Source organism: Schistocerca americana, unplaced genomic scaffold (assembly GCF_021461395.2).
Source record: "Schistocerca americana isolate TAMUIC-IGC-003095 unplaced genomic scaffold, iqSchAmer2.1 HiC_scaffold_139, whole genome shotgun sequence".
Taxonomy (NCBI): domain Eukaryota; kingdom Metazoa; phylum Arthropoda; class Insecta; order Orthoptera; family Acrididae; genus Schistocerca; species Schistocerca americana.
In genome coordinates this window covers 367,802-394,044 of record NW_025725470.1, presented here as the reverse complement: position 1 = coordinate 394,044, position 26,243 = coordinate 367,802, and the positions used below count along the sequence as shown (strand labels likewise).

At 53.4% G+C, this 26,243-nt stretch overlaps 81 non-coding genes across 81 annotated transcripts; 54 read left to right on the top strand and 27 right to left on the bottom strand.

The window, feature by feature from the left end:
- Positions 1 to 313: 313 nt before the first annotated feature.
- Positions 314 to 386, top strand: Trnav-cac. The gene has a single exon. It is a non-coding gene; the product is annotated as a tRNA-Val (tRNA).
- Positions 387 to 544: 158 nt separating this feature from the next.
- Positions 545 to 617, top strand: Trnav-aac. Its single transcript has one exon. It is a non-coding gene; the product is annotated as a tRNA-Val (tRNA).
- Positions 618 to 811: 194 nt separating this feature from the next.
- Positions 812 to 883, bottom strand: Trnap-agg. The gene has a single exon. It is a non-coding gene; the product is annotated as a tRNA-Pro (tRNA).
- A 402-nt stretch (positions 884 to 1,285) lies between these two features.
- On the top strand, positions 1,286 to 1,358 carry Trnav-cac. Its single transcript has one exon. It is a non-coding gene; the product is annotated as a tRNA-Val (tRNA).
- Positions 1,359 to 1,516: 158 nt separating this feature from the next.
- Positions 1,517 to 1,589, top strand: Trnav-aac. The gene has a single exon. It is a non-coding gene; the product is annotated as a tRNA-Val (tRNA).
- Positions 1,590 to 1,783: 194 nt separating this feature from the next.
- On the bottom strand, positions 1,784 to 1,855 carry Trnap-agg. Its single transcript has one exon. It is a non-coding gene; the product is annotated as a tRNA-Pro (tRNA).
- A 402-nt stretch (positions 1,856 to 2,257) lies between these two features.
- Trnav-cac lies at positions 2,258 to 2,330 on the top strand. Its single transcript has one exon. It is a non-coding gene; the product is annotated as a tRNA-Val (tRNA).
- Positions 2,331 to 2,488: 158 nt separating this feature from the next.
- Trnav-aac lies at positions 2,489 to 2,561 on the top strand. The gene has a single exon. It is a non-coding gene; the product is annotated as a tRNA-Val (tRNA).
- Positions 2,562 to 2,755: 194 nt separating this feature from the next.
- Trnap-agg lies at positions 2,756 to 2,827 on the bottom strand. Its single transcript has one exon. It is a non-coding gene; the product is annotated as a tRNA-Pro (tRNA).
- Positions 2,828 to 3,229: 402 nt separating this feature from the next.
- On the top strand, positions 3,230 to 3,302 carry Trnav-cac. Its single transcript has one exon. It is a non-coding gene; the product is annotated as a tRNA-Val (tRNA).
- A 157-nt stretch (positions 3,303 to 3,459) lies between these two features.
- Trnav-aac lies at positions 3,460 to 3,532 on the top strand. The gene has a single exon. It is a non-coding gene; the product is annotated as a tRNA-Val (tRNA).
- A 194-nt stretch (positions 3,533 to 3,726) lies between these two features.
- Positions 3,727 to 3,798, bottom strand: Trnap-agg. Its single transcript has one exon. It is a non-coding gene; the product is annotated as a tRNA-Pro (tRNA).
- A 402-nt stretch (positions 3,799 to 4,200) lies between these two features.
- Positions 4,201 to 4,273, top strand: Trnav-cac. The gene has a single exon. It is a non-coding gene; the product is annotated as a tRNA-Val (tRNA).
- Positions 4,274 to 4,431: 158 nt separating this feature from the next.
- Trnav-aac lies at positions 4,432 to 4,504 on the top strand. Its single transcript has one exon. It is a non-coding gene; the product is annotated as a tRNA-Val (tRNA).
- A 194-nt stretch (positions 4,505 to 4,698) lies between these two features.
- Positions 4,699 to 4,770, bottom strand: Trnap-agg. Its single transcript has one exon. It is a non-coding gene; the product is annotated as a tRNA-Pro (tRNA).
- A 402-nt stretch (positions 4,771 to 5,172) lies between these two features.
- Trnav-cac lies at positions 5,173 to 5,245 on the top strand. The gene has a single exon. It is a non-coding gene; the product is annotated as a tRNA-Val (tRNA).
- A 157-nt stretch (positions 5,246 to 5,402) lies between these two features.
- Trnav-aac lies at positions 5,403 to 5,475 on the top strand. The gene has a single exon. It is a non-coding gene; the product is annotated as a tRNA-Val (tRNA).
- Positions 5,476 to 5,669: 194 nt separating this feature from the next.
- Trnap-agg lies at positions 5,670 to 5,741 on the bottom strand. Its single transcript has one exon. It is a non-coding gene; the product is annotated as a tRNA-Pro (tRNA).
- A 402-nt stretch (positions 5,742 to 6,143) lies between these two features.
- Positions 6,144 to 6,216, top strand: Trnav-cac. The gene has a single exon. It is a non-coding gene; the product is annotated as a tRNA-Val (tRNA).
- Positions 6,217 to 6,374: 158 nt separating this feature from the next.
- Positions 6,375 to 6,447, top strand: Trnav-aac. The gene has a single exon. It is a non-coding gene; the product is annotated as a tRNA-Val (tRNA).
- Positions 6,448 to 6,641: 194 nt separating this feature from the next.
- On the bottom strand, positions 6,642 to 6,713 carry Trnap-agg. Its single transcript has one exon. It is a non-coding gene; the product is annotated as a tRNA-Pro (tRNA).
- A 402-nt stretch (positions 6,714 to 7,115) lies between these two features.
- On the top strand, positions 7,116 to 7,188 carry Trnav-cac. Its single transcript has one exon. It is a non-coding gene; the product is annotated as a tRNA-Val (tRNA).
- Positions 7,189 to 7,345: 157 nt separating this feature from the next.
- Trnav-aac lies at positions 7,346 to 7,418 on the top strand. Its single transcript has one exon. It is a non-coding gene; the product is annotated as a tRNA-Val (tRNA).
- Positions 7,419 to 7,612: 194 nt separating this feature from the next.
- Positions 7,613 to 7,684, bottom strand: Trnap-agg. Its single transcript has one exon. It is a non-coding gene; the product is annotated as a tRNA-Pro (tRNA).
- A 402-nt stretch (positions 7,685 to 8,086) lies between these two features.
- Trnav-cac lies at positions 8,087 to 8,159 on the top strand. The gene has a single exon. It is a non-coding gene; the product is annotated as a tRNA-Val (tRNA).
- Positions 8,160 to 8,317: 158 nt separating this feature from the next.
- Positions 8,318 to 8,390, top strand: Trnav-aac. Its single transcript has one exon. It is a non-coding gene; the product is annotated as a tRNA-Val (tRNA).
- Positions 8,391 to 8,584: 194 nt separating this feature from the next.
- Positions 8,585 to 8,656, bottom strand: Trnap-agg. The gene has a single exon. It is a non-coding gene; the product is annotated as a tRNA-Pro (tRNA).
- Positions 8,657 to 9,058: 402 nt separating this feature from the next.
- Trnav-cac lies at positions 9,059 to 9,131 on the top strand. Its single transcript has one exon. It is a non-coding gene; the product is annotated as a tRNA-Val (tRNA).
- A 158-nt stretch (positions 9,132 to 9,289) lies between these two features.
- Positions 9,290 to 9,362, top strand: Trnav-aac. Its single transcript has one exon. It is a non-coding gene; the product is annotated as a tRNA-Val (tRNA).
- Positions 9,363 to 9,556: 194 nt separating this feature from the next.
- On the bottom strand, positions 9,557 to 9,628 carry Trnap-agg. Its single transcript has one exon. It is a non-coding gene; the product is annotated as a tRNA-Pro (tRNA).
- A 402-nt stretch (positions 9,629 to 10,030) lies between these two features.
- Positions 10,031 to 10,103, top strand: Trnav-cac. The gene has a single exon. It is a non-coding gene; the product is annotated as a tRNA-Val (tRNA).
- Positions 10,104 to 10,261: 158 nt separating this feature from the next.
- Trnav-aac lies at positions 10,262 to 10,334 on the top strand. Its single transcript has one exon. It is a non-coding gene; the product is annotated as a tRNA-Val (tRNA).
- Positions 10,335 to 10,528: 194 nt separating this feature from the next.
- Trnap-agg lies at positions 10,529 to 10,600 on the bottom strand. Its single transcript has one exon. It is a non-coding gene; the product is annotated as a tRNA-Pro (tRNA).
- Positions 10,601 to 11,002: 402 nt separating this feature from the next.
- On the top strand, positions 11,003 to 11,075 carry Trnav-cac. Its single transcript has one exon. It is a non-coding gene; the product is annotated as a tRNA-Val (tRNA).
- Positions 11,076 to 11,233: 158 nt separating this feature from the next.
- On the top strand, positions 11,234 to 11,306 carry Trnav-aac. The gene has a single exon. It is a non-coding gene; the product is annotated as a tRNA-Val (tRNA).
- Positions 11,307 to 11,500: 194 nt separating this feature from the next.
- On the bottom strand, positions 11,501 to 11,572 carry Trnap-agg. The gene has a single exon. It is a non-coding gene; the product is annotated as a tRNA-Pro (tRNA).
- A 402-nt stretch (positions 11,573 to 11,974) lies between these two features.
- On the top strand, positions 11,975 to 12,047 carry Trnav-cac. Its single transcript has one exon. It is a non-coding gene; the product is annotated as a tRNA-Val (tRNA).
- Positions 12,048 to 12,205: 158 nt separating this feature from the next.
- On the top strand, positions 12,206 to 12,278 carry Trnav-aac. Its single transcript has one exon. It is a non-coding gene; the product is annotated as a tRNA-Val (tRNA).
- A 194-nt stretch (positions 12,279 to 12,472) lies between these two features.
- Trnap-agg lies at positions 12,473 to 12,544 on the bottom strand. Its single transcript has one exon. It is a non-coding gene; the product is annotated as a tRNA-Pro (tRNA).
- A 402-nt stretch (positions 12,545 to 12,946) lies between these two features.
- Positions 12,947 to 13,019, top strand: Trnav-cac. The gene has a single exon. It is a non-coding gene; the product is annotated as a tRNA-Val (tRNA).
- Positions 13,020 to 13,177: 158 nt separating this feature from the next.
- Positions 13,178 to 13,250, top strand: Trnav-aac. The gene has a single exon. It is a non-coding gene; the product is annotated as a tRNA-Val (tRNA).
- Positions 13,251 to 13,444: 194 nt separating this feature from the next.
- On the bottom strand, positions 13,445 to 13,516 carry Trnap-agg. The gene has a single exon. It is a non-coding gene; the product is annotated as a tRNA-Pro (tRNA).
- A 402-nt stretch (positions 13,517 to 13,918) lies between these two features.
- On the top strand, positions 13,919 to 13,991 carry Trnav-cac. The gene has a single exon. It is a non-coding gene; the product is annotated as a tRNA-Val (tRNA).
- Positions 13,992 to 14,149: 158 nt separating this feature from the next.
- Trnav-aac lies at positions 14,150 to 14,222 on the top strand. Its single transcript has one exon. It is a non-coding gene; the product is annotated as a tRNA-Val (tRNA).
- A 194-nt stretch (positions 14,223 to 14,416) lies between these two features.
- On the bottom strand, positions 14,417 to 14,488 carry Trnap-agg. Its single transcript has one exon. It is a non-coding gene; the product is annotated as a tRNA-Pro (tRNA).
- Positions 14,489 to 14,889: 401 nt separating this feature from the next.
- Trnav-cac lies at positions 14,890 to 14,962 on the top strand. The gene has a single exon. It is a non-coding gene; the product is annotated as a tRNA-Val (tRNA).
- Positions 14,963 to 15,120: 158 nt separating this feature from the next.
- Trnav-aac lies at positions 15,121 to 15,193 on the top strand. Its single transcript has one exon. It is a non-coding gene; the product is annotated as a tRNA-Val (tRNA).
- Positions 15,194 to 15,387: 194 nt separating this feature from the next.
- Positions 15,388 to 15,459, bottom strand: Trnap-agg. Its single transcript has one exon. It is a non-coding gene; the product is annotated as a tRNA-Pro (tRNA).
- A 402-nt stretch (positions 15,460 to 15,861) lies between these two features.
- On the top strand, positions 15,862 to 15,934 carry Trnav-cac. Its single transcript has one exon. It is a non-coding gene; the product is annotated as a tRNA-Val (tRNA).
- A 158-nt stretch (positions 15,935 to 16,092) lies between these two features.
- On the top strand, positions 16,093 to 16,165 carry Trnav-aac. Its single transcript has one exon. It is a non-coding gene; the product is annotated as a tRNA-Val (tRNA).
- Positions 16,166 to 16,359: 194 nt separating this feature from the next.
- Positions 16,360 to 16,431, bottom strand: Trnap-agg. Its single transcript has one exon. It is a non-coding gene; the product is annotated as a tRNA-Pro (tRNA).
- Positions 16,432 to 16,833: 402 nt separating this feature from the next.
- Positions 16,834 to 16,906, top strand: Trnav-cac. Its single transcript has one exon. It is a non-coding gene; the product is annotated as a tRNA-Val (tRNA).
- Positions 16,907 to 17,064: 158 nt separating this feature from the next.
- On the top strand, positions 17,065 to 17,137 carry Trnav-aac. Its single transcript has one exon. It is a non-coding gene; the product is annotated as a tRNA-Val (tRNA).
- Positions 17,138 to 17,331: 194 nt separating this feature from the next.
- Positions 17,332 to 17,403, bottom strand: Trnap-agg. The gene has a single exon. It is a non-coding gene; the product is annotated as a tRNA-Pro (tRNA).
- Positions 17,404 to 17,805: 402 nt separating this feature from the next.
- Positions 17,806 to 17,878, top strand: Trnav-cac. Its single transcript has one exon. It is a non-coding gene; the product is annotated as a tRNA-Val (tRNA).
- A 158-nt stretch (positions 17,879 to 18,036) lies between these two features.
- On the top strand, positions 18,037 to 18,109 carry Trnav-aac. The gene has a single exon. It is a non-coding gene; the product is annotated as a tRNA-Val (tRNA).
- A 194-nt stretch (positions 18,110 to 18,303) lies between these two features.
- Positions 18,304 to 18,375, bottom strand: Trnap-agg. The gene has a single exon. It is a non-coding gene; the product is annotated as a tRNA-Pro (tRNA).
- A 402-nt stretch (positions 18,376 to 18,777) lies between these two features.
- Positions 18,778 to 18,850, top strand: Trnav-cac. The gene has a single exon. It is a non-coding gene; the product is annotated as a tRNA-Val (tRNA).
- A 158-nt stretch (positions 18,851 to 19,008) lies between these two features.
- Trnav-aac lies at positions 19,009 to 19,081 on the top strand. The gene has a single exon. It is a non-coding gene; the product is annotated as a tRNA-Val (tRNA).
- Positions 19,082 to 19,275: 194 nt separating this feature from the next.
- Trnap-agg lies at positions 19,276 to 19,347 on the bottom strand. Its single transcript has one exon. It is a non-coding gene; the product is annotated as a tRNA-Pro (tRNA).
- A 402-nt stretch (positions 19,348 to 19,749) lies between these two features.
- On the top strand, positions 19,750 to 19,822 carry Trnav-cac. The gene has a single exon. It is a non-coding gene; the product is annotated as a tRNA-Val (tRNA).
- A 158-nt stretch (positions 19,823 to 19,980) lies between these two features.
- Positions 19,981 to 20,053, top strand: Trnav-aac. Its single transcript has one exon. It is a non-coding gene; the product is annotated as a tRNA-Val (tRNA).
- Positions 20,054 to 20,247: 194 nt separating this feature from the next.
- On the bottom strand, positions 20,248 to 20,319 carry Trnap-agg. Its single transcript has one exon. It is a non-coding gene; the product is annotated as a tRNA-Pro (tRNA).
- Positions 20,320 to 20,721: 402 nt separating this feature from the next.
- On the top strand, positions 20,722 to 20,794 carry Trnav-cac. The gene has a single exon. It is a non-coding gene; the product is annotated as a tRNA-Val (tRNA).
- Positions 20,795 to 20,952: 158 nt separating this feature from the next.
- Trnav-aac lies at positions 20,953 to 21,025 on the top strand. Its single transcript has one exon. It is a non-coding gene; the product is annotated as a tRNA-Val (tRNA).
- Positions 21,026 to 21,219: 194 nt separating this feature from the next.
- Positions 21,220 to 21,291, bottom strand: Trnap-agg. Its single transcript has one exon. It is a non-coding gene; the product is annotated as a tRNA-Pro (tRNA).
- A 402-nt stretch (positions 21,292 to 21,693) lies between these two features.
- Trnav-cac lies at positions 21,694 to 21,766 on the top strand. The gene has a single exon. It is a non-coding gene; the product is annotated as a tRNA-Val (tRNA).
- Positions 21,767 to 21,924: 158 nt separating this feature from the next.
- On the top strand, positions 21,925 to 21,997 carry Trnav-aac. Its single transcript has one exon. It is a non-coding gene; the product is annotated as a tRNA-Val (tRNA).
- A 194-nt stretch (positions 21,998 to 22,191) lies between these two features.
- Positions 22,192 to 22,263, bottom strand: Trnap-agg. The gene has a single exon. It is a non-coding gene; the product is annotated as a tRNA-Pro (tRNA).
- Positions 22,264 to 22,665: 402 nt separating this feature from the next.
- Trnav-cac lies at positions 22,666 to 22,738 on the top strand. Its single transcript has one exon. It is a non-coding gene; the product is annotated as a tRNA-Val (tRNA).
- A 158-nt stretch (positions 22,739 to 22,896) lies between these two features.
- Trnav-aac lies at positions 22,897 to 22,969 on the top strand. The gene has a single exon. It is a non-coding gene; the product is annotated as a tRNA-Val (tRNA).
- Positions 22,970 to 23,163: 194 nt separating this feature from the next.
- Positions 23,164 to 23,235, bottom strand: Trnap-agg. Its single transcript has one exon. It is a non-coding gene; the product is annotated as a tRNA-Pro (tRNA).
- A 402-nt stretch (positions 23,236 to 23,637) lies between these two features.
- Positions 23,638 to 23,710, top strand: Trnav-cac. The gene has a single exon. It is a non-coding gene; the product is annotated as a tRNA-Val (tRNA).
- A 158-nt stretch (positions 23,711 to 23,868) lies between these two features.
- On the top strand, positions 23,869 to 23,941 carry Trnav-aac. The gene has a single exon. It is a non-coding gene; the product is annotated as a tRNA-Val (tRNA).
- A 194-nt stretch (positions 23,942 to 24,135) lies between these two features.
- On the bottom strand, positions 24,136 to 24,207 carry Trnap-agg. The gene has a single exon. It is a non-coding gene; the product is annotated as a tRNA-Pro (tRNA).
- Positions 24,208 to 24,609: 402 nt separating this feature from the next.
- Positions 24,610 to 24,682, top strand: Trnav-cac. The gene has a single exon. It is a non-coding gene; the product is annotated as a tRNA-Val (tRNA).
- A 158-nt stretch (positions 24,683 to 24,840) lies between these two features.
- Trnav-aac lies at positions 24,841 to 24,913 on the top strand. The gene has a single exon. It is a non-coding gene; the product is annotated as a tRNA-Val (tRNA).
- A 194-nt stretch (positions 24,914 to 25,107) lies between these two features.
- On the bottom strand, positions 25,108 to 25,179 carry Trnap-agg. The gene has a single exon. It is a non-coding gene; the product is annotated as a tRNA-Pro (tRNA).
- Positions 25,180 to 25,581: 402 nt separating this feature from the next.
- Positions 25,582 to 25,654, top strand: Trnav-cac. The gene has a single exon. It is a non-coding gene; the product is annotated as a tRNA-Val (tRNA).
- Positions 25,655 to 25,812: 158 nt separating this feature from the next.
- Positions 25,813 to 25,885, top strand: Trnav-aac. The gene has a single exon. It is a non-coding gene; the product is annotated as a tRNA-Val (tRNA).
- A 194-nt stretch (positions 25,886 to 26,079) lies between these two features.
- Trnap-agg lies at positions 26,080 to 26,151 on the bottom strand. Its single transcript has one exon. It is a non-coding gene; the product is annotated as a tRNA-Pro (tRNA).
- Positions 26,152 to 26,243: the final 92 nt, after the last annotated feature.

Sequence of the window (26,243 nt, the reverse complement as noted above, 5' to 3'; positions counted from 1 at the left end):
GCGCGAATTCCCGCAGTCGGCGGCCTTCCTGGGCTATTGGTACCTTCATGTAGAGCTGCCGCTGGGCTCGCACTGCCTGCTGCTGAGAAAGTGATTGCTTTTGCTGATATGACTTGCAATAACGACTGCGCGAAACGCCGCTATCTCGTTAGGGGTGCTACGGCAGACACCCTCTCGAGCACCCCGAAGACTTCTTGAGCCCTTGGCTGTGATGGGTTCCAGGCTGACAAAAGAACTGTCGTGTGTGCATTCGCGGACTTGAGAAAGGCTGAGGCAAGTTCGAGTGAACAAGGATGGACTCCTCGGGTCCGTCGTTTCCGTAGTGTAGCGGTTATCACGTCTGCTTCACACGCAGAAGGTCCCCGGTTCGATCCCGGGCGGCAACAGTATTTTCCTGCCTATGTCGTATTGTCCTCCAATGAGCCACGTCGTGTGTGGATCTGCTGCATGTCCCTTCGTTTTGCAAGTACCGCATTTATTGAATTTTTGAGTTACGATGGCAACATCAGTACAAGTTGTCTGTGAAGTAAGGTGCACACAAGCAGTTTCCGTGGTGTAGCGGTTATCACGTCTGCCTAACACGCAGAAGGTCCCCGCTTCGATCCCGGGCGGAAACACTTTTTCATCACTTTAAGCAAGACTTACTAACATGCATCTGCTACCATCTGTACCCGAAACCTTCGTAATCGCCTTCACGCGTCGGACCAGAGTGTCAATTGCTCACATCGAATAAGAAATTCATTTGATATTGACGGCGAGCTTTTCGCGCTGACTCAGCCACTGACGTGCGATCAGTTTGCACAAAACGCTAGGGCTCGTCCGGGATTTGAACCCGGGACCTCCTGCACCCTAAGCAGGAATCATACCCCTAGACCAACGAGCCCTGTGACACGGCGAATGCCAATTATTGCAGTCCCTAGATGTCGTCCAGGGTGCCCTGGAAGTCTCGTGTACGCTGGCGGGATGGGGGCGGCGCGAATTCCCGCAGTCGGCGGCCTTCCTGGGCTATTGGTACCTTCATGTAGAGCTGCCGCTGGGCTCGCACTGCCTGCTGCTGAGAAAGTGATTGCTTTTGCTGATATGACTTGCAATAACGACTGCGCGAAACGCCGCTATCTCGTTAGGGGTGCTACGGCAGACACCCTCTCGAGCACCCCGAAGACTTCTTGAGCCCTTGGCTGTGATGGGTTCCAGGCTGACAAAAGAACTGTCGTGTGTGCATTCGCGGACTTGAGAAAGGCTGAGGCAAGTTCGAGTGAACAAGGATGGACTCCTCGGGTCCGTCGTTTCCGTAGTGTAGCGGTTATCACGTCTGCTTCACACGCAGAAGGTCCCCGGTTCGATCCCGGGCGGCAACAGTATTTTCCTGCCTATGTCGTATTGTCCTCCAATGAGCCACGTCGTGTGTGGATCTGCTGCATGTCCCTTCGTTTTGCAAGTACCGCATTTATTGAATTTTTGAGTTACGATGGCAACATCAGTACAAGTTGTCTGTGAAGTAAGGTGCACACAAGCAGTTTCCGTGGTGTAGCGGTTATCACGTCTGCCTAACACGCAGAAGGTCCCCGCTTCGATCCCGGGCGGAAACACTTTTTCATCACTTTAAGCAAGACTTACTAACATGCATCTGCTACCATCTGTACCCGAAACCTTCGTAATCGCCTTCACGCGTCGGACCAGAGTGTCAATTGCTCACATCGAATAAGAAATTCATTTGATATTGACGGCGAGCTTTTCGCGCTGACTCAGCCACTGACGTGCGATCAGTTTGCACAAAACGCTAGGGCTCGTCCGGGATTTGAACCCGGGACCTCCTGCACCCTAAGCAGGAATCATACCCCTAGACCAACGAGCCCTGTGACACGGCGAATGCCAATTATTGCAGTCCCTAGATGTCGTCCAGGGTGCCCTGGAAGTCTCGTGTACGCTGGCGGGATGGGGGCGGCGCGAATTCCCGCAGTCGGCGGCCTTCCTGGGCTATTGGTACCTTCATGTAGAGCTGCCGCTGGGCTCGCACTGCCTGCTGCTGAGAAAGTGATTGCTTTTGCTGATATGACTTGCAATAACGACTGCGCGAAACGCCGCTATCTCGTTAGGGGTGCTACGGCAGACACCCTCTCGAGCACCCCGAAGACTTCTTGAGCCCTTGGCTGTGATGGGTTCCAGGCTGACAAAGGAACTGTCGTGTGTGCATTCGCGGACTTGAGAAAGGCTGAGGCAAGTTCGAGTGAACAAGGATGGACTCCTCGGGTCCGTCGTTTCCGTAGTGTAGCGGTTATCACGTCTGCTTCACACGCAGAAGGTCCCCGGTTCGATCCCGGGCGGCAACAGTATTTTCCTGCCTATGTCGTATTGTCCTCCAATGAGCCACGTCGTGTGTGGATCTGCTGCATGTCCCTTCGTTTTGCAAGTACCGCATTTATTGAATTTTTGAGTTACGATGGCAACATCAGTACAAGTTGTCTGTGAAGTAAGGTGCACACAAGCAGTTTCCGTGGTGTAGCGGTTATCACGTCTGCCTAACACGCAGAAGGTCCCCGCTTCGATCCCGGGCGGAAACACTTTTTCATCACTTTAAGCAAGACTTACTAACATGCATCTGCTACCATCTGTACCCGAAACCTTCGTAATCGCCTTCACGCGTCGGACCAGAGTGTCAATTGCTCACATCGAATAAGAAATTCATTTGATATTGACGGCGAGCTTTTCGCGCTGACTCAGCCACTGACGTGCGATCAGTTTGCACAAAACGCTAGGGCTCGTCCGGGATTTGAACCCGGGACCTCCTGCACCCTAAGCAGGAATCATACCCCTAGACCAACGAGCCCTGTGACACGGCGAATGCCAATTATTGCAGTCCCTAGATGTCGTCCAGGGTGCCCTGGAAGTCTCGTGTACGCTGGCGGGATGGGGGCGGCGCGAATTCCCGCAGTCGGCGGCCTTCCTGGGCTATTGGTACCTTCATGTAGAGCTGCCGCTGGGCTCGCACTGCCTGCTGCTGAGAAAGTGATTGCTTTTGCTGATATGACTTGCAATAACGACTGCGCGAAACGCCGCTATCTCGTTAGGGGTGCTACGGCAGACACCCTCTCGAGCACCCCGAAGACTTCTTGAGCCCTTGGCTGTGATGGGTTCCAGGCTGACAAAAGAACTGTCGTGTGTGCATTCGCGGACTTGAGAAAGGCTGAGGCAAGTTCGAGTGAACAAGGATGGACTCCTCGGGTCCGTCGTTTCCGTAGTGTAGCGGTTATCACGTCTGCTTCACACGCAGAAGGTCCCCGGTTCGATCCCGGGCGGCAACAGTATTTTCCTGCCTATGTCGTATTGTCCTCCAATGAGCCACGTCGTGTGTGGATCTGCTGCATGTCCCTTCGTTTGCAAGTACCGCATTTATTGAATTTTTGAGTTACGATGGCAACATCAGTACAAGTTGTCTGTGAAGTAAGGTGCACACAAGCAGTTTCCGTGGTGTAGCGGTTATCACGTCTGCCTAACACGCAGAAGGTCCCCGCTTCGATCCCGGGCGGAAACACTTTTTCATCACTTTAAGCAAGACTTACTAACATGCATCTGCTACCATCTGTACCCGAAACCTTCGTAATCGCCTTCACGCGTCGGACCAGAGTGTCAATTGCTCACATCGAATAAGAAATTCATTTGATATTGACGGCGAGCTTTTCGCGCTGACTCAGCCACTGACGTGCGATCAGTTTGCACAAAACGCTAGGGCTCGTCCGGGATTTGAACCCGGGACCTCCTGCACCCTAAGCAGGAATCATACCCCTAGACCAACGAGCCCTGTGACACGGCGAATGCCAATTATTGCAGTCCCTAGATGTCGTCCAGGGTGCCCTGGAAGTCTCGTGTACGCTGGCGGGATGGGGGCGGCGCGAATTCCCGCAGTCGGCGGCCTTCCTGGGCTATTGGTACCTTCATGTAGAGCTGCCGCTGGGCTCGCACTGCCTGCTGCTGAGAAAGTGATTGCTTTTGCTGATATGACTTGCAATAACGACTGCGCGAAACGCCGCTATCTCGTTAGGGGTGCTACGGCAGACACCCTCTCGAGCACCCCGAAGACTTCTTGAGCCCTTGGCTGTGATGGGTTCCAGGCTGACAAAGGAACTGTCGTGTGTGCATTCGCGGACTTGAGAAAGGCTGAGGCAAGTTCGAGTGAACAAGGATGGACTCCTCGGGTCCGTCGTTTCCGTAGTGTAGCGGTTATCACGTCTGCTTCACACGCAGAAGGTCCCCGGTTCGATCCCGGGCGGCAACAGTATTTTCCTGCCTATGTCGTATTGTCCTCCAATGAGCCACGTCGTGTGTGGATCTGCTGCATGTCCCTTCGTTTTGCAAGTACCGCATTTATTGAATTTTTGAGTTACGATGGCAACATCAGTACAAGTTGTCTGTGAAGTAAGGTGCACACAAGCAGTTTCCGTGGTGTAGCGGTTATCACGTCTGCCTAACACGCAGAAGGTCCCCGCTTCGATCCCGGGCGGAAACACTTTTTCATCACTTTAAGCAAGACTTACTAACATGCATCTGCTACCATCTGTACCCGAAACCTTCGTAATCGCCTTCACGCGTCGGACCAGAGTGTCAATTGCTCACATCGAATAAGAAATTCATTTGATATTGACGGCGAGCTTTTCGCGCTGACTCAGCCACTGACGTGCGATCAGTTTGCACAAAACGCTAGGGCTCGTCCGGGATTTGAACCCGGGACCTCCTGCACCCTAAGCAGGAATCATACCCCTAGACCAACGAGCCCTGTGACACGGCGAATGCCAATTATTGCAGTCCCTAGATGTCGTCCAGGGTGCCCTGGAAGTCTCGTGTACGCTGGCGGGATGGGGGCGGCGCGAATTCCCGCAGTCGGCGGCCTTCCTGGGCTATTGGTACCTTCATGTAGAGCTGCCGCTGGGCTCGCACTGCCTGCTGCTGAGAAAGTGATTGCTTTTGCTGATATGACTTGCAATAACGACTGCGCGAAACGCCGCTATCTCGTTAGGGGTGCTACGGCAGACACCCTCTCGAGCACCCCGAAGACTTCTTGAGCCCTTGGCTGTGATGGGTTCCAGGCTGACAAAAGAACTGTCGTGTGTGCATTCGCGGACTTGAGAAAGGCTGAGGCAAGTTCGAGTGAACAAGGATGGACTCCTCGGGTCCGTCGTTTCCGTAGTGTAGCGGTTATCACGTCTGCTTCACACGCAGAAGGTCCCCGGTTCGATCCCGGGCGGCAACAGTATTTTCCTGCCTATGTCGTATTGTCCTCCAATGAGCCACGTCGTGTGTGGATCTGCTGCATGTCCCTTCGTTTGCAAGTACCGCATTTATTGAATTTTTGAGTTACGATGGCAACATCAGTACAAGTTGTCTGTGAAGTAAGGTGCACACAAGCAGTTTCCGTGGTGTAGCGGTTATCACGTCTGCCTAACACGCAGAAGGTCCCCGCTTCGATCCCGGGCGGAAACACTTTTTCATCACTTTAAGCAAGACTTACTAACATGCATCTGCTACCATCTGTACCCGAAACCTTCGTAATCGCCTTCACGCGTCGGACCAGAGTGTCAATTGCTCACATCGAATAAGAAATTCATTTGATATTGACGGCGAGCTTTTCGCGCTGACTCAGCCACTGACGTGCGATCAGTTTGCACAAAACGCTAGGGCTCGTCCGGGATTTGAACCCGGGACCTCCTGCACCCTAAGCAGGAATCATACCCCTAGACCAACGAGCCCTGTGACACGGCGAATGCCAATTATTGCAGTCCCTAGATGTCGTCCAGGGTGCCCTGGAAGTCTCGTGTACGCTGGCGGAATGGGGGCGGCGCGAATTCCCGCAGTCGGCGGCCTTCCTGGGCTATTGGTACCTTCATGTAGAGCTGCCGCTGGGCTCGCACTGCCTGCTGCTGAGAAAGTGATTGCTTTTGCTGATATGACTTGCAATAACGACTGCGCGAAACGCCGCTATCTCGTTAGGGGTGCTACGGCAGACACCCTCTCGAGCACCCCGAAGACTTCTTGAGCCCTTGGCTGTGATGGGTTCCAGGCTGACAAAGGAACTGTCGTGTGTGCATTCGCGGACTTGAGAAAGGCTGAGGCAAGTTCGAGTGAACAAGGATGGACTCCTCGGGTCCGTCGTTTCCGTAGTGTAGCGGTTATCACGTCTGCTTCACACGCAGAAGGTCCCCGGTTCGATCCCGGGCGGCAACAGTATTTTCCTGCCTATGTCGTATTGTCCTCCAATGAGCCACGTCGTGTGTGGATCTGCTGCATGTCCCTTCGTTTTGCAAGTACCGCATTTATTGAATTTTTGAGTTACGATGGCAACATCAGTACAAGTTGTCTGTGAAGTAAGGTGCACACAAGCAGTTTCCGTGGTGTAGCGGTTATCACGTCTGCCTAACACGCAGAAGGTCCCCGCTTCGATCCCGGGCGGAAACACTTTTTCATCACTTTAAGCAAGACTTACTAACATGCATCTGCTACCATCTGTACCCGAAACCTTCGTAATCGCCTTCACGCGTCGGACCAGAGTGTCAATTGCTCACATCGAATAAGAAATTCATTTGATATTGACGGCGAGCTTTTCGCGCTGACTCAGCCACTGACGTGCGATCAGTTTGCACAAAACGCTAGGGCTCGTCCGGGATTTGAACCCGGGACCTCCTGCACCCTAAGCAGGAATCATACCCCTAGACCAACGAGCCCTGTGACACGGCGAATGCCAATTATTGCAGTCCCTAGATGTCGTCCAGGGTGCCCTGGAAGTCTCGTGTACGCTGGCGGGATGGGGGCGGCGCGAATTCCCGCAGTCGGCGGCCTTCCTGGGCTATTGGTACCTTCATGTAGAGCTGCCGCTGGGCTCGCACTGCCTGCTGCTGAGAAAGTGATTGCTTTTGCTGATATGACTTGCAATAACGACTGCGCGAAACGCCGCTATCTCGTTAGGGGTGCTACGGCAGACACCCTCTCGAGCACCCCGAAGACTTCTTGAGCCCTTGGCTGTGATGGGTTCCAGGCTGACAAAAGAACTGTCGTGTGTGCATTCGCGGACTTGAGAAAGGCTGAGGCAAGTTCGAGTGAACAAGGATGGACTCCTCGGGTCCGTCGTTTCCGTAGTGTAGCGGTTATCACGTCTGCTTCACACGCAGAAGGTCCCCGGTTCGATCCCGGGCGGCAACAGTATTTTCCTGCCTATGTCGTATTGTCCTCCAATGAGCCACGTCGTGTGTGGATCTGCTGCATGTCCCTTCGTTTGCAAGTACCGCATTTATTGAATTTTTGAGTTACGATGGCAACATCAGTACAAGTTGTCTGTGAAGTAAGGTGCACACAAGCAGTTTCCGTGGTGTAGCGGTTATCACGTCTGCCTAACACGCAGAAGGTCCCCGCTTCGATCCCGGGCGGAAACACTTTTTCATCACTTTAAGCAAGACTTACTAACATGCATCTGCTACCATCTGTACCCGAAACCTTCGTAATCGCCTTCACGCGTCGGACCAGAGTGTCAATTGCTCACATCGAATAAGAAATTCATTTGATATTGACGGCGAGCTTTTCGCGCTGACTCAGCCACTGACGTGCGATCAGTTTGCACAAAACGCTAGGGCTCGTCCGGGATTTGAACCCGGGACCTCCTGCACCCTAAGCAGGAATCATACCCCTAGACCAACGAGCCCTGTGACACGGCGAATGCCAATTATTGCAGTCCCTAGATGTCGTCCAGGGTGCCCTGGAAGTCTCGTGTACGCTGGCGGGATGGGGGCGGCGCGAATTCCCGCAGTCGGCGGCCTTCCTGGGCTATTGGTACCTTCATGTAGAGCTGCCGCTGGGCTCGCACTGCCTGCTGCTGAGAAAGTGATTGCTTTTGCTGATATGACTTGCAATAACGACTGCGCGAAACGCCGCTATCTCGTTAGGGGTGCTACGGCAGACACCCTCTCGAGCACCCCGAAGACTTCTTGAGCCCTTGGCTGTGATGGGTTCCAGGCTGACAAAAGAACTGTCGTGTGTGCATTCGCGGACTTGAGAAAGGCTGAGGCAAGTTCGAGTGAACAAGGATGGACTCCTCGGGTCCGTCGTTTCCGTAGTGTAGCGGTTATCACGTCTGCTTCACACGCAGAGGGTCCCCGGTTCGATCCCGGGCGGCAACAGTATTTTCCTGCCTATGTCGTATTGTCCTCCAATGAGCCACGTCGTGTGTGGATCTGCTGCATGTCCCTTCGTTTTGCAAGTACCGCATTTATTGAATTTTTGAGTTACGATGGCAACATCAGTACAAGTTGTCTGTGAAGTAAGGTGCACACAAGCAGTTTCCGTGGTGTAGCGGTTATCACGTCTGCCTAACACGCAGAAGGTCCCCGCTTCGATCCCGGGCGGAAACACTTTTTCATCACTTTAAGCAAGACTTACTAACATGCATCTGCTACCATCTGTACCCGAAACCTTCGTAATCGCCTTCACGCGTCGGACCAGAGTGTCAATTGCTCACATCGAATAAGAAATTCATTTGATATTGACGGCGAGCTTTTCGCGCTGACTCAGCCACTGACGTGCGATCAGTTTGCACAAAACGCTAGGGCTCGTCCGGGATTTGAACCCGGGACCTCCTGCACCCTAAGCAGGAATCATACCCCTAGACCAACGAGCCCTGTGACACGGCGAATGCCAATTATTGCAGTCCCTAGATGTCGTCCAGGGTGCCCTGGAAGTCTCGTGTACGCTGGCGGGATGGGGGCGGCGCGAATTCCCGCAGTCGGCGGCCTTCCTGGGCTATTGGTACCTTCATGTAGAGCTGCCGCTGGGCTCGCACTGCCTGCTGCTGAGAAAGTGATTGCTTTTGCTGATATGACTTGCAATAACGACTGCGCGAAACGCCGCTATCTCGTTAGGGGTGCTACGGCAGACACCCTCTCGAGCACCCCGAAGACTTCTTGAGCCCTTGGCTGTGATGGGTTCCAGGCTGACAAAAGAACTGTCGTGTGTGCATTCGCGGACTTGAGAAAGGCTGAGGCAAGTTCGAGTGAACAAGGATGGACTCCTCGGGTCCGTCGTTTCCGTAGTGTAGCGGTTATCACGTCTGCTTCACACGCAGAAGGTCCCCGGTTCGATCCCGGGCGGCAACAGTATTTTCCTGCCTATGTCGTATTGTCCTCCAATGAGCCACGTCGTGTGTGGATCTGCTGCATGTCCCTTCGTTTTGCAAGTACCGCATTTATTGAATTTTTGAGTTACGATGGCAACATCAGTACAAGTTGTCTGTGAAGTAAGGTGCACACAAGCAGTTTCCGTGGTGTAGCGGTTATCACGTCTGCCTAACACGCAGAAGGTCCCCGCTTCGATCCCGGGCGGAAACACTTTTTCATCACTTTAAGCAAGACTTACTAACATGCATCTGCTACCATCTGTACCCGAAACCTTCGTAATCGCCTTCACGCGTCGGACCAGAGTGTCAATTGCTCACATCGAATAAGAAATTCATTTGATATTGACGGCGAGCTTTTCGCGCTGACTCAGCCACTGACGTGCGATCAGTTTGCACAAAACGCTAGGGCTCGTCCGGGATTTGAACCCGGGACCTCCTGCACCCTAAGCAGGAATCATACCCCTAGACCAACGAGCCCTGTGACACGGCGAATGCCAATTATTGCAGTCCCTAGATGTCGTCCAGGGTGCCCTGGAAGTCTCGTGTACGCTGGCGGGATGGGGGCGGCGCGAATTCCCGCAGTCGGCGGCCTTCCTGGGCTATTGGTACCTTCATGTAGAGCTGCCGCTGGGCTCGCACTGCCTGCTGCTGAGAAAGTGATTGCTTTTGCTGATATGACTTGCAATAACGACTGCGCGAAACGCCGCTATCTCGTTAGGGGTGCTACGGCAGACACCCTCTCGAGCACCCCGAAGACTTCTTGAGCCCTTGGCTGTGATGGGTTCCAGGCTGACAAAAGAACTGTCGTGTGTGCATTCGCGGACTTGAGAAAGGCTGAGGCAAGTTCGAGTGAACAAGGATGGACTCCTCGGGTCCGTCGTTTCCGTAGTGTAGCGGTTATCACGTCTGCTTCACACGCAGAAGGTCCCCGGTTCGATCCCGGGCGGCAACAGTATTTTCCTGCCTATGTCGTATTGTCCTCCAATGAGCCACGTCGTGTGTGGATCTGCTGCATGTCCCTTCGTTTTGCAAGTACCGCATTTATTGAATTTTTGAGTTACGATGGCAACATCAGTACAAGTTGTCTGTGAAGTAAGGTGCACACAAGCAGTTTCCGTGGTGTAGCGGTTATCACGTCTGCCTAACACGCAGAAGGTCCCCGCTTCGATCCCGGGCGGAAACACTTTTTCATCACTTTAAGCAAGACTTACTAACATGCATCTGCTACCATCTGTACCCGAAACCTTCGTAATCGCCTTCACGCGTCGGACCAGAGTGTCAATTGCTCACATCGAATAAGAAATTCATTTGATATTGACGGCGAGCTTTTCGCGCTGACTCAGCCACTGACGTGCGATCAGTTTGCACAAAACGCTAGGGCTCGTCCGGGATTTGAACCCGGGACCTCCTGCACCCTAAGCAGGAATCATACCCCTAGACCAACGAGCCCTGTGACACGGCGAATGCCAATTATTGCAGTCCCTAGATGTCGTCCAGGGTGCCCTGGAAGTCTCGTGTACGCTGGCGGGATGGGGGCGGCGCGAATTCCCGCAGTCGGCGGCCTTCCTGGGCTATTGGTACCTTCATGTAGAGCTGCCGCTGGGCTCGCACTGCCTGCTGCTGAGAAAGTGATTGCTTTTGCTGATATGACTTGCAATAACGACTGCGCGAAACGCCGCTATCTCGTTAGGGGTGCTACGGCAGACACCCTCTCGAGCACCCCGAAGACTTCTTGAGCCCTTGGCTGTGATGGGTTCCAGGCTGACAAAAGAACTGTCGTGTGTGCATTCGCGGACTTGAGAAAGGCTGAGGCAAGTTCGAGTGAACAAGGATGGACTCCTCGGGTCCGTCGTTTCCGTAGTGTAGCGGTTATCACGTCTGCTTCACACGCAGAAGGTCCCCGGTTCGATCCCGGGCGGCAACAGTATTTTCCTGCCTATGTCGTATTGTCCTCCAATGAGCCACGTCGTGTGTGGATCTGCTGCATGTCCCTTCGTTTTGCAAGTACCGCATTTATTGAATTTTTGAGTTACGATGGCAACATCAGTACAAGTTGTCTGTGAAGTAAGGTGCACACAAGCAGTTTCCGTGGTGTAGCGGTTATCACGTCTGCCTAACACGCAGAAGGTCCCCGCTTCGATCCCGGGCGGAAACACTTTTTCATCACTTTAAGCAAGACTTACTAACATGCATCTGCTACCATCTGTACCCGAAACCTTCGTAATCGCCTTCACGCGTCGGACCAGAGTGTCAATTGCTCACATCGAATAAGAAATTCATTTGATATTGACGGCGAGCTTTTCGCGCTGACTCAGCCACTGACGTGCGATCAGTTTGCACAAAACGCTAGGGCTCGTCCGGGATTTGAACCCGGGACCTCCTGCACCCTAAGCAGGAATCATACCCCTAGACCAACGAGCCCTGTGACACGGCGAATGCCAATTATTGCAGTCCCTAGATGTCGTCCAGGGTGCCCTGGAAGTCTCGTGTACGCTGGCGGGATGGGGGCGGCGCGAATTCCCGCAGTCGGCGGCCTTCCTGGGCTATTGGTACCTTCATGTAGAGCTGCCGCTGGGCTCGCACTGCCTGCTGCTGAGAAAGTGATTGCTTTTGCTGATATGACTTGCAATAACGACTGCGCGAAACGCCGCTATCTCGTTAGGGGTGCTACGGCAGACACCCTCTCGAGCACCCCGAAGACTTCTTGAGCCCTTGGCTGTGATGGGTTCCAGGCTGACAAAAGAACTGTCGTGTGTGCATTCGCGGACTTGAGAAAGGCTGAGGCAAGTTCGAGTGAACAAGGATGGACTCCTCGGGTCCGTCGTTTCCGTAGTGTAGCGGTTATCACGTCTGCTTCACACGCAGAAGGTCCCCGGTTCGATCCCGGGCGGCAACAGTATTTTCCTGCCTATGTCGTATTGTCCTCCAATGAGCCACGTCGTGTGTGGATCTGCTGCATGTCCCTTCGTTTTGCAAGTACCGCATTTATTGAATTTTTGAGTTACGATGGCAACATCAGTACAAGTTGTCTGTGAAGTAAGGTGCACACAAGCAGTTTCCGTGGTGTAGCGGTTATCACGTCTGCCTAACACGCAGAAGGTCCCCGCTTCGATCCCGGGCGGAAACACTTTTTCATCACTTTAAGCAAGACTTACTAACATGCATCTGCTACCATCTGTACCCGAAACCTTCGTAATCGCCTTCACGCGTCGGACCAGAGTGTCAATTGCTCACATCGAATAAGAAATTCATTTGATATTGACGGCGAGCTTTTCGCGCTGACTCAGCCACTGACGTGCGATCAGTTTGCACAAAACGCTAGGGCTCGTCCGGGATTTGAACCCGGGACCTCCTGCACCCTAAGCAGGAATCATACCCCTAGACCAACGAGCCCTGTGACACGGCGAATGCCAATTATTGCAGTCCCTAGATGTCGTCCAGGGTGCCCTGGAAGTCTCGTGTACGCTGGCGGGATGGGGGCGGCGCGAATTCCCGCAGTCGGCGGCCTTCCTGGGCTATTGGTACCTTCATGTAGAGCTGCCGCTGGGCTCGCACTGCCTGCTGCTGAGAAAGTGATTGCTTTTGCTGATATGACTTGCAATAACGACTGCGCGAAACGCCGCTATCTCGTTAGGGGTGCTACGGCAGACACCCTCTCGAGCACCCCGAAGACTTCTTGAGCCCTTGGCTGTGATGGGTTCCAGGCTGACAAAAGAACTGTCGTGTGTGCATTCGCGGACTTGAGAAAGGCTGAGGCAAGTTCGAGTGAACAAGGATGGACTCCTCGGGTCCGTCGTTTCCGTAGTGTAGCGGTTATCACGTCTGCTTCACACGCAGAAGGTCCCCGGTTCGATCCCGGGCGGCAACAGTATTTTCCTGCCTATGTCGTATTGTCCTCCAATGAGCCACGTCGTGTGTGGATCTGCTGCATGTCCCTTCGTTTTGCAAGTACCGCATTTATTGAATTTTTGAGTTACGATGGCAACATCAGTACAAGTTGTCTGTGAAGTAAGGTGCACACAAGCAGTTTCCGTGGTGTAGCGGTTATCACGTCTGCCTAACACGCAGAAGGTCCCCGCTTCGATCCCGGGCGGAAACACTTTTTCATCACTTTAAGCAAGACTTACTAACATGCATCTGCTACCATCTGTACCCGAAACCTTCGTAATCGCCTTCACGCGTCGGACCAGAGTGTCAATTGCTCACATCGAATAAGAAATTCATTTGATATTGACGGCGAGCTTTTTGCGCTGACTCAGCCACTGACGTGCGATCAGTTTGCACAAAACGCTAGGGCTCGTCCGGGATTTGAACCCGGGACCTCCTGCACCCTAAGCAGGAATCATACCCCTAGACCAACGAGCCCTGTGACACGGCGAACGCCAATTGTTGCAGTCCCTAGATGTCGTCCAGGGTGCCCTGGAAGTCTCGTGTACGCTGGCGGGATGGGGGCGGCGCGAATTCCCGCAGTCGGCGGCCTTCCTGGGCTATTGGTACCTTCATGTAGAGCTGCCGCTGGGCTCGCACTGCCTGCTGCTGAGAAAGTGATTGCTTTTGCTGGTATGACTTGCAATAACGACTGCGTGAAACGCCGCTATCTCGTTAGGGGTGCTACGGCAGACACCCTCTCGAGCACCCCGAAGACTTCTTGAGCCCTCGGCTGTGATGGGTTCCAGGCTGACAAAAGAACTGTCGTGTGTGCATTCGCGGACTAGAGAAAGGCTGAGGCAAGTTCGAGTGAACAAGGATGGACTCCTCGGGTCCGTCGTTTCCGTAGTGTAGCGGTTATCACGTCTGCTTCACACGCAGAAGGTCCCCGGTTCGATCCCGGGCGGGAACAGTTTTTTCCTGCCTATGTCGTATTGTCCTCCAATGAGCCACGTCGTGTGTGGATCTGCTGCATGTCCCTTCGTTTTGCAAGTACCACATTTATTGAATTTTTGAGTTACGATGGCAACATCAGTACAAGTTGTCTGTGAAGTAAGGTGCACACAAGCAGTTTCCGTGGTGTAGCGGTTATCACGTCTGCCTAACACGCAGAAGGTCCCCGCTTCGATCCCGGGCGGAAACACTTTTTCATCACTTTAAGCAAGACTTACTAACATGCATCTGCTACCATCTGTACCCGAAACCTTCGTAATCGCCTTCACGCGTCGGACCAGAGTGTCAATTGCTCACATCGAATAAGAAATTCATTTGATATTGACGGCGAGCTTTTTGCGCTGACTCAGCCACTGACGTGCGATCAGTTTGCACAAAACGCTAGGGCTCGTCCGGGATTTGAACCCGGGACCTCCTGCACCCTAAGCAGGAATCATACCCCTAGACCAACGAGCCCTGTGACACGGCGAATGCCAATTGTTGCAGTCCCTAGATGTCGTCCAGGGTGCCCTGGAAGTCTCGTGTACGCTGGCGGGATGGGGGCGGCGCGAATTCCCGCAGTCGGCGGCCTTCCTGGGCTATTGGTACCTTCATGTAGAGCTGCCGCTGGGCTCGCACTGCCTGCTGCTGAGAAAGTGATTGCTTTTGCTGGTATGACTTGCAATAACGACTGCGTGAAACGCCGCTATCTCGTTAGGGGTGCTACGGCAGACACCCTCTCGAGCACCCCGAAGACTTCTTGAGCCCTCGGCTGTGATGGGTTCCAGGCTGACAAAAGAACTGTCGTGTGTGCATTCGCGGACTTGAGAATTCTGAGGCAAGTTCGAGTGAACAAGGATGGACTCCTCGGGTCCGTCGTTTCCGTAGTGTAGCGGTTATCACGTCTGCTTCACACGCAGAAGGTCCCCGGTTCGATCCCGGGCGGAAACAGTATTTTCTTGCCTATGTCGTATTGTCCTCCAATGAGCCACGTCGTGTGTGGATCTGCTGCATGTCCCTTCGTTTTGCAAGTACCACATTTATTGAATTTTTGAGTTACGATGGCAACATCACTACAAGTTGTCTGTGAAGTAAGGTGCACACAAGCAGTTTCCGTGGTGTAGCGGTTATCACGTCTGCCTAACACGCAGAAGGTCCCCGCTTCGATCCCGGGCGGAAACACTTTTTCATCACTTTAAGCAAGACTTACTAACATGCATCTGCTACCATCTGTACCCGAAACCTTCGTAATCGCCTTCACGCGTCGGACCAGAGTGTCAATTGCTCACATCGAATAAGAAATTCATTTGATATTGACGGCGAGCTTTTCGCGCTGACTCAGCCACTGACGTGCGATCAGTTTGCACAAAACGCTAGGGCTCGTCCGGGATTTGAACCCGGGACCTCCTGCACCCTAAGCAGGAATCATACCCCTAGACCAACGAGCCCTGTGACACGGCGAATGCCAATTGTTGCAGTCCCTAGATGTCGTCCAGGGTGCCCTGGAAGTCTCGTGTACGCTGGCGGGATGGGGGCGGCGCGAATTCCCGCAGTCGGCGGCCTTCCTGGGCTATTGGTACCTTCATGTAGAGCTGCCGCTGGGCTCGCACTGCCTGCTGCTGAGAAAGTGATTGCTTTTGCTGGTATGACTTGCAATAACGACTGCGTGAAACGCCGCTATCTCGTTAGGGGTGCTACGGCAGACACCCTCTCGAGCACCCCGAAGACTTCTTGAGCCCTCGGCTGTGATGGGTTCCAGGCTGACAAAAGAACTGTCGTGTGTGCATTCGCGGACTTGAGAAAGGCTGAGGCAAGTTCGAGTGAACAAGGATGGACTCCTCGGGTCCGTCGTTTCCGTAGTGTAGCGGTTATCACGTCTGCTTCACACGCAGAAGGTCCCCGGTTCGATCCCGGGCGGAAACAGTATTTTCTTGCCTATGTCGTATTGTCCTCCAATGAGCCACGTCGTGTGTGGATCTGCTGCATGTCCCTTCGTTTTGCAAGTACCACATTTATTGAATTTTTGAGTTACGATGGCAACATCAGTACAAGTTGTCTGTGAAGTAAGGTGCACACAAGCAGTTTCCGTGGTGTAGCGGTTATCACGTCTGCCTAACACGCAGAAGGTCCCCGCTTCGATCCCGGGCGGAAACACTTTTTCATCACTTTAAGCAAGACTTACTAACATGCATCTGCTACCATCTGTACCCGAAACCTTCGTAATCGCCTTCACGCGTCGGACCAGAGTGTCAATTGCTCACATCGAATAAGAAATTCATTTGATATTGACGGCGAGCTTTTTGCGCTGACTCAGCCACTGACGTGCGATCAGTTTGCACAATACGCTAGGGCTCGTCCGGGATTTGAACCCGGGACCTCCTGCACCCTAAGCAGGAATCATACCCCTAGACCAACGAGCCCTGTGACACGGCGAATGCCAATTGTTGCAGTCCCTAGATGTCGTCCAGGGTGCCCTGGAAGTCTCGTGTACGCTGGCGGGATGGGGGCGGCGCGAATTCCCGCAGTCGGCGGCCTTCCTGGGCTATTGGTACCTTCATGTAGAGCTGCCGCTGGGCTCGCACTGCCTGCTGCTGAGAAAGTGATTGCTTTTGCTGGTATGACTTGCAATAACGACTGCGTGAAACGCCGCTATCTCGTTAGGGGTGCTACGGCAGACACCCTCTCGAGCACCCCGAAGACTTCTTGAGCCCTCGGCTGTGATGGGTTCCAGGCTGACAAAAGAACTGTCGTGTGTGCATTCGCGGACTAGAGAAAGGCTGAGGCAAGTTCGAGTGAACAAGGATGGACTCCTCGGGTCCGTCGTTTCCGTAGTGTAGCGGTTATCACGTCTGCTTCACACGCAGAAGGTCCCCGGTTCGATCCCGGGCGGGAACAGTATTTTCCTGCCTATGTCGTATTGTCCTCCAATGAGCCACGTCGTGTGTGGATCTGCTGCATGTCCCTTCGTTTTGCAAGTACCACATTTATTGAATTTTTGAGTTACGATGGCAACATCACTACAAGTTGTCTGTGAAGTAAGGTGCACACAAGCAGTTTCCGTGGTGTAGCGGTTATCACGTCTGCCTAACACGCAGAAGGTCCCCGGTTCGATCCCGGGCGGAAACACTTTTTCATCACTTTAAGCAAGACTTACTAACATGCATCTGCTACCATCTGTACCCGAAACCTTCGTAATCGCCTTCACGCGTCGGACCAGAGTGTCAATTGCTCACATCGAATAAGAAATTCATTTGATATTGACGGCGAGCTTTTTGCGCTGACTCAGCCACTGACGTGCGATCAGTTTGCACAAAACGCTAGGGCTCGTCCGGGATTTGAACCCGGGACCTCCTGCACCCTAAGCAGGAATCATACCCCTAGACCAACGAGCCCTGTGACACGGCGAATGCCAATTGTTGCAGTCCCTAGATGTCGTCCAGGGTGCCCTGGAAGTCTCGTGTACGCTGGCGGGATGGGGGCGGCGCGAATTCCCGCAGTCGGCGGCCTTCCTGGGCTATTGGTACCTTCATGTAGAGCTGCCGCTGGGCTCGCACTGCCTGCTGCTGAGAAAGTGATTGCTTTTGCTGGTATGACTTGCAATAACGACTGCGTGAAACGCCGCTATCTCGTTAGGGGTGCTACGGCAGACACCCTCTCGAGCACCCCGAAGACTTCTTGAGCCCTCGGCTGTGATGGGTTCCAGGCTGACAAAAGAACTGTCGTGTGTGCATTCGCGGACTTGAGAAAGGCTGAGGCAAGTTCGAGTGAACAAGGATGGACTCCTCGGGTCCGTCGTTTCCGTAGTGTAGCGGTTATCACGTCTGCTTCACACGCAGAAGGTCCCCGGTTCGATCCCGGGCGGCAACAGTATTTTCCTGCCTATGTCGTATTGTCCTCCAATGAGCCACGTCGTGTGTGGATCTGCTGCATGTCCCTTCGTTTTGCAAGTACCACATTTATTGAATTTTTGAGTTACGATGGCAACATCACTACAAGTTGTCTGTGAAGTAAGGTGCACACAAGCAGTTTCCGTGGTGTAGCGGTTATCACGTCTGCCTAACACGCAGAAGGTCCCCGGTTCGATCCCGGGCGGAAACACTTTTTCATCACTTTAAGCAAGACTTACTAACATGCATCTGCTACCATCTGTACCCGAAACCTTCGTAATCGCCTTCACGCGTCGGACCAGAGTGTCAATTGCTCACATCGAATAAGAAATTCATTTGATATTGACGGCGAGCTTTTTGCGCTGACTCAGCCACTGACGTGCGATCAGTTTGCACAAAACGCTAGGGCTCGTCCGGGATTTGAACCCGGGACCTCCTGCACCCTAAGCAGGAATCATACCCCTAGACCAACGAGCCCTGTGACACGGCGAATGCCAATTGTTGCAGTCCCTAGATGTCGTCCAGGGTGCCCTGGAAGTCTCGTGTACGCTGGCGGGATGGGGGCGGCGCGAATTCCCGCAGTCGGCGGCCTTCCTGGGCTATTGGTACCTTCATGTAGAGCTGCCGCTGGGCTCGCACTGCCTGCTGCTGAGAAAGTGATTGCTTTTGCTGGTATGACTTGCAATAACGACTGCGTGAAACGCCGCTATCTCGTTAGGGGTGCTACGGCAGACACCCTCTCGAGCACCCCGAAGACTTCTTGAGCCCTCGGCTGTGATGGGTTCCAGGCTGACAAAAGAACTGTCGTGTGTGCATTCGCGGACTTGAGAAAGGCTGAGGCAAGTTCGAGTGAACAAGGATGGACTCCTCGGGTCCGTCGTTTCCGTAGTGTAGCGGTTATCACGTCTGCTTCACACGCAGAAGGTCCCCGGTTCGATCCCGGGCGGAAACAGTATTTTCTTGCCTATGTCGTATTGTCCTCCAATGAGCCACGTCGTGTGTGGATCTGCTGCATGTCCCTTCGTTTTGCAAGTACCACATTTATTGAATTTTTGAGTTACGATGGCAACATCAGTACAAGTTGTCTGTGAAGTAAGGTGCACACAAGCAGTTTCCGTGGTGTAGCGGTTATCACGTCTGCCTAACACGCAGAAGGTCCCCGCTTCGATCCCGGGCGGAAACACTTTTTCATCACTTTAAGCAAGACTTACTAACATGCATCTGCTACCATCTGTACCCGAAACCTTCGTAATCGCCTTCACGCGTCGGACCAGAGTGTCAATTGCTCACATCGAATAAGAAATTCATTTGATATTGACGGCGAGCTTTTTGCGCTGACTCAGCCACTGACGTGCGATCAGTTTGCACAATACGCTAGGGCTCGTCCGGGATTTGAACCCGGGACCTCCTGCACCCTAAGCAGGAATCATACCCCTAGACCAACGAGCCCTGTGACACGGCGAATGCCAATTGTTGCAGTCCCTAGATGTCGTCCAGGGTGCCCTGGAAGTCTCGTGTACGCTGGCGGGATGGGGGCGGCGCGAATTCCCGCAGTCGGCGGCCTTCCTGGGCTATTGGTACCTTCATGTAGAGCTGCCGCTGGGCTCGCACTGCCTGCTGCTGAGAAAGTGATTGCTTTTGCTGGTATGACTTGCAATAACGACTGCGTGAAACGCCGCTATCTCGTTAGGGGTGCTACGGCAGACACCCTCTCGAGCACCCCGAAGACTTCTTGAGCCCTCGGCTGTGATGGGTTCCAGGCTGACAAAAGAACTGTCGTGTGTGCATTCGCGGACTAGAGAAAGGCTGAGGCAAGTTCGAGTGAACAAGGATGGACTCCTCGGGTCCGTCGTTTCCGTAGTGTAGCGGTTATCACGTCTGCTTCACACGCAGAAGGTCCCCGGTTCGATCCCGGGCGGGAACAGTATTTTCCTGCCTATGTCGTATTGTCCTCCAATGAGCCACGTCGTGTGTGGATCTGCTGCATGTCCCTTCGTTTTGCAAGTACCACATTTATTGAATTTTTGAGTTACGATGGCAACATCACTACAAGTTGTCTGTGAAGTAAGGTGCACACAAGCAGTTTCCGTGGTGTAGCGGTTATCACGTCTGCCTAACACGCAGAAGGTCCCCGGTTCGATCCCGGGCGGAAACACTTTTTCATCACTTTAAGCAAGACTTACTAACATGCATCTGCTACCATCTGTACCCGAAACCTTCGTAATCGCCTTCACGCGTCGGACCAGAGTGTCAATTGCTCACATCGAATAAGAAATTCATTTGATATTGACGGCGAGCTTTTTGCGCTGACTCAGCCACTGACGTGCGATCAGTTTGCACAAAACGCTAGGGCTCGTCCGGGATTTGAACCCGGGACCTCCTGCACCCTAAGCAGGAATCATACCCCTAGACCAACGAGCCCTGTGACACGGCGAATGCCAATTGTTGCAGTCCCTAGATGTCGTCCAGGGTGCCCTGGAAGTCTCGTGTACGCTGGCGGGATGGGGGCGGCGCGAATTCCCGCAGTCGGCGGCCTTCCTGGGCTATTGGTACCTTCATGTAGAGCTGCCGCTGGGCTCGCACTGCCTGCTGCTGAGAAAGTGATTGCTTTTGCTGGTATGACTTGCAATAACGACTGCGTGAAACGCCGCTATCTCGTTAGGGGTGCTACGGCAGACACCCTCTCGAGCACCCCGAAGACTTCTTGAGCCCTCGGCTGTGATGGGTTCCAGGCTGACAAAAGAACTGTCGTGTGTGCATTCGCGGACTTGAGAAAGGCTGAGGCAAGTTCGAGTGAACAAGGATGGACTCCTCGGGTCCGTCGTTTCCGTAGTGTAGCGGTTATCACGTCTGCTTCACACGCAGAAGGTCCCCGGTTCGATCCCGGGCGGAAACAGTATTTTCTTGCCTATGTCGTATTGTCCTCCAATGAGCCACGTCGTGTGTGGATCTGCTGCATGTCCCTTCGTTTTGCAAGTACCACATTTATTGAATTTTTGAGTTACGATGGCAACATCACTACAAGTTGTCTGTGAAGTAAGGTGCACACAAGCAGTTTCCGTGGTGTAGCGGTTATCACGTCTGCCTAACACGCAGAAGGTCCCCGCTTCGATCCCGGGCGGAAACACTTTTTCATCACTTTAAGCAAGACTTACTAACATGCATCTGCTACCATCTGTACCCGAAACCTTCGTAATCGCCTTCACGCGTCGGACCAGAGTGTCAATTGCTCACATCGAATAAGAAATTCATTTGATATTGACGGCGAGCTTTTTGCGCTGACTCAGCCACTGACGTGCGATCAGTTTGCACAATACGCTAGGGCTCGTCCGGGATTTGAACCCGGGACCTCCTGCACCCTAAGCAGGAATCATACCCCTAGACCAACGAGCCCTGTGACACGGCGAATGCCAATTGTTGCAGTCCCTAGATGTCGTCCAGGGTGCCCTGGAAGTCTCGTGTACGCTGGCGGGATGGGGGCGGCGCGAATTCCCGCAGTCGGCGGCCTTCCTGGGCTATTGGTACCTTCATGTAGAGCTGCCGCTGGGCTCGCACTGCCTGCTGCTGAGAAAGTGATTGCTTTTGCTGGTATGACTTGCAATAACGACTGCGTGAAACGCCGCTATCTCGTTAGGGGTGCTACGGCAGACACCCTCTCGAGCACCCCGAAGACTTCTTGAGCCCTCGGCTGTGATGGGTTCCAGGCTGACAAAAGAACTGTCGTGTGTGCATTCGCGGACTAGAGAAAGGCTGAGGCAAGTTCGAGTGAACAAGGATGGACTCCTCGGGTCCGTCGTTTCCGTAGTTTAGCGGTTATCACGTCTGCTTCACACGCAGAAGGTCCCCGGTTCGATCCCGGGCGGGAACAGTATTTTCTTGCCTATGTCGTACTGTCCTCCAATGAGCCACGTCGTGTGTGGATCTGCTGCATGTCCCTTCGTTTTGCAAGTACCACATTTATTGAATTTTTGAGTTACGATGGCAACATCACTACAAGTTGTCTGTGAAGTAAGGTGCACACAAGCAGTTTCCGTGGTGTAACGGTTATCACGTCTGCCTAACACGCAGAAGGTCCCCGCTTCGATCCCGGGCGGAAACACTTTTTCATCACTTTAAGCAAGACTTACTAACATGCATCTGCTACCATCTGTACCCGAAACCTTCGTAATCGCCTTCACGCGTCGGACCAGAGTGTCAATTGCTCACATCGAATAAGAAATTCATTTGATATTGACGGCGAGCTTTTTGCGCTGACTCAGCCACTGACGTGCGATCAGTTTGCACAAAACGCTAGGGCTCGTCCGGGATTTGAACCCGGGACCTCCTGCAACCTAAGCAGGAATCATACCCCTAGACCAACGAGCCCTGTGACACGGCGAATGCCAATTGTTGCAGTCCCTAGATGTCGTCCAGGGTGCCCTGGAAGTCTCGTGTACGCTGGCGGGATGGGGGCGGCGCGAATTCCCGCAGTCGGCGGCCTTCCTGGGCTATTGGTACCTTCATGTAGAGCTGCCGCTGGGCTCGCACTGCCTGCTGCTGAGAAAGTGATTGCTTTTGCTGGTATGACTTGCAATAACGACTGCGTGAAACGCCGCTATCTCGTTAGGGGTGCTACGGCAGACACCCTCTCGAGCACCCCGAAGACTTCTTGAGCCCTCGGCTGTGATGGGTTCCAGGCTGACAAAAGAACTGTCGTGTGTGCATTCGCGGACTAGAGAAAGGCTGAGGCAAGTTCGAGTGAACAAGGATGGACTCCTCGGGTCCGTCGTTTCCGTAGTTTAGCGGTTATCACGTCTGCTTCACACGCAGAAGGTCCCCGGTTCGATCCCGGGCGGGAACAGTATTTTCTTGCCTATGTCGTATTGTCCTCCAATGAGCCACGTCGTGTGTGGATCTGCTACATGTCCCTTCGTTTTGCAAGTACCACATTTATTGAATTTTTGAGTTACGATGGCAACATCAGTACAAGTTGTCTGTGAAGTAAGGTGCACACAAGCAGTTTCCGTGGTGTAGCGGTTATCACGTCTGCCTAACACGCAGAAGGTCCCCGCTTCGATCCCGGGCGGAAACACTTTTTCATCACTTTAAGCAAGACTTACTAACATGCATCTGCCACCATCTGTACCCGAAACCTTCGTAATCGCCTTCACGCGTCGGACCAGAGTGTCAATTGCTCACATCGAATAAGAAATTCATTTGATATTGACGGCGAGCTTTTTGCGCTGACTCAGCCACTGACGTGCGATCAGTTTGCACAAAACGCTAGGGCTCGTCCGGGATTTGAACCCGGGACCTCCTGCACCCTAAGCAGGAATCATACCCCTAGACCAACGAGCCCTGTGACACGGCGAATGCCAATTGTTGCAGTCCCTAGATGTCGTCCAGGGTGCCCTGGAAGTCTCGTGTACGCTGGCGGGATGGGGGCGGCGCGAATTCCCGCAGTCGGCGGCCTTCCTGGGCTATTGGTACCTTCATGTAGAGCTGCCGCTGGGCTCGCACTGCCTGCTGCTGAGAAAGTGATTGCTTTTGCTGATATGACTAGCAATAACGACTGCGCGAAACGCCGCTATCTCGTTAGGGGTGCTACGGCAGACACCCTCTCGAGCACCCCGAAGACTTCTTGAGCCCTTGGCTGTGATGGGTTCCAGGCTGACAAAAGAACTGTCGTGTGTGCATTCGCGGACTTGAGAAAGGCTGAGGCAAGTTCGAGTGAACAGGGATGGACTCCTCGGGTCCGTCGTTTCCGTAGTGTAGCGGTTATCACGTCTGCTTCACACGCAGAAGGTCCCCGGTTCGATCCCGGGCGGCAACAGTATTTTCCTGCCTATGTCGTATTGTCCTCCAATGAGCCACGTCGTGTGTGGATCTGCTGCATGTCCCTTCGTTTTGCAAGTACCGCATTTATTGAATTTTTGAGTTACGATGGCAACATCAGTACAAGTTGTCTGTGAAGTAAGGTGCACACAAGCAGTTTCCGTGGTGTAGCGGTTATCACGTCTGCCTAACACGCAGAAGGTCCCCGCTTCGATCCCGGGCGGAAACACTTTTTCATCACTTTAAGCAAGACTTACTAACATGCATCTGCTACCATCTGTACCCGAAACCTTCGTAATCGCCTTCACGCGTCGGACCAGAGTGTCAATTGCTCACATCGAATAAGAAATTCATTTGATATTGACGGCGAGCTTTTCGCGCTGACTCAGCCACTGACGTGCGATCAGTTTGCACAAAACGCTAGGGCTCGTCCGGGATTTGAACCCGGGACCTCCTGCACCCTAAGCAGGAATCATACCCCTAGACCAACGAGCCCTGTGACACGGCGAATGCCAATTATTGCAGTCCCTAGATGTCGTCCAGGGTGCCCTGGAAGTCTCGTGTACGCTGGCGGGATGGGGGCGGCGCGAATTCCCGCAGTCGGCGGCCTTCCTGGGCTATTGGTACCTTCATGTAGAGCTGCCGCTGGGCTCGCACTGCCTGCTGCTGAGAAAGTGATTGCTTTTGCTGGTATGACTTGCAATAACGACTGCGTGAAACGCCGCTATCTCGTTAGGGGTGCTACGGCAGACACCCTCTCGAGCACCCCGAAGACTTCTTGAGCCCTCGGCTGTGATGGGTTCCAGGCTGACAAAAGAACTGTCGTGTGTGCATTCGCGGACTAGAGAAAGGCTGAGGCAAGTGCGAGTGAACAAGGATGGACTCCTCGGGTCCGTCGTTTCCGTAGTTTAGCGGTTATCACGTCTGCTTCACACGCAGAAGGTCCCCGGTTCGATCCCGGGCGGGAACAGTATTTTCTTGCCTATGTCGTACTGTCCTCCAATGAGCCACGTCGTGTGTGGATCTGCTGCATGTCCCTTCCTTTTGCAAGTACCACATTTATTGAATTTTTGAGTTACGATGGCAACATCACTACAAGTTGTCTGTGAAGTAAGGTGCACACAAGCAGTTTCCGTGGTGTAGCGGTTATCACGTCTGCCTAACACGCAGAAGGTCCCCGCTTCGATCCCGGGCGGAAACACTTTTTCATCACTTTAAGCAAGACTTACTAACATGCATCTGCTACCATCTGTACCCGAAACCTTCGTAATCGCCTTCACGCGTCGGACCAGAGTGTCAATTGCTCACATCGAATAAGAAATTCATTTGATATTGACGGCGAGCTTTTTGCGCTGACTCAGCCACTGACGTGCGATCAGTTTGCACAAAACGCTAGGGCTCGTCCGGGATTTGAACCCGGGACCTCCTGCACCCTAAGCAGGAATCATACTCCTAGACCAACGAGCCCTGTGACACGGCGAACGCCAATTGTTGCAGTCCCTAGATGTCGTCCAGGGTGCCCTGGAAGTCTCGTGTACGCTGGCGGGATGGGGGCGGCGCGAATTCCCGCAGTCGGCGGCCTTCCTGGGCTATTGGTACCTTCATGTAGAGCTGCCGCTGGGCTCGCACTGCCTGCTGCTGAGAAAGTGATTGCTTTTGCTGGTATGACTTGCAATAACGACTGCGTGAAACGCCGCTATCTCGTTAGGGGTGCTACGGCAGACACCCTCTCGAGCACCCCGAAGACTTCTTGAGCCCTCGGCTGTGATGGGTTCCAGGCTGACAAAAGAACTGTCGTGTGTGCATTCGCGGACTAGAGAAAGGCTGAGGCAAGTTCGAGTGAACAAGGATGGACTCCTCGGGTCCGTCGTTTCCGTAGTTTAGCGGTTATCACGTCTGCTTCACACGCAGAAGGTCCCCGGTTCGATCCCGGGCGGGAACAGTATTTTCTTGCCTATGTCGTACTGTCCTCCAATGAGCCACGTCGTGTGTGGATCTGCTGCATGTCCCTTCGTTTTGCAAGTACCACATTTATTGAATTTTTGAGTTACGATGGCAACATCAGTACAAGTTGTCTGTGAAGTAAGGTGCACACAAGCAGTTTCCGTGGTGTAGCGGTTATCACGTCTGCCTAACACGCAGAAGGTCCCCGGTTCGATCCCGGGCGGAAAAACTTTTTCATCACTTTAAGCAAGACTTACTAACATGCATCTGCTACCATCTGTACCCGAAACCTTCGTAATCGCCTTCACGCGTCGGACCAGAGTGTCAATTGCTCACATCGAATAAGAAATTCATTTGATATTGACGGCGAGCTTTTTGCGCTGACTCAGCCACTGACGTGCGATCAGTTTGCACAAAACGCTAGGGCTCGTCCGGGATTTGAACCCGGGACCTCCTGCAACCTAAGCAGGAATCATACCCCTAGACCAACGAGCCCTGTGACACGGCGAATGCCAATTGTTGCAGTCCCTAGATGTCGTCCAGGGTGCCCTGGAAGTCTCGTGTACGCTGGCGGGATGGGGGCGGCG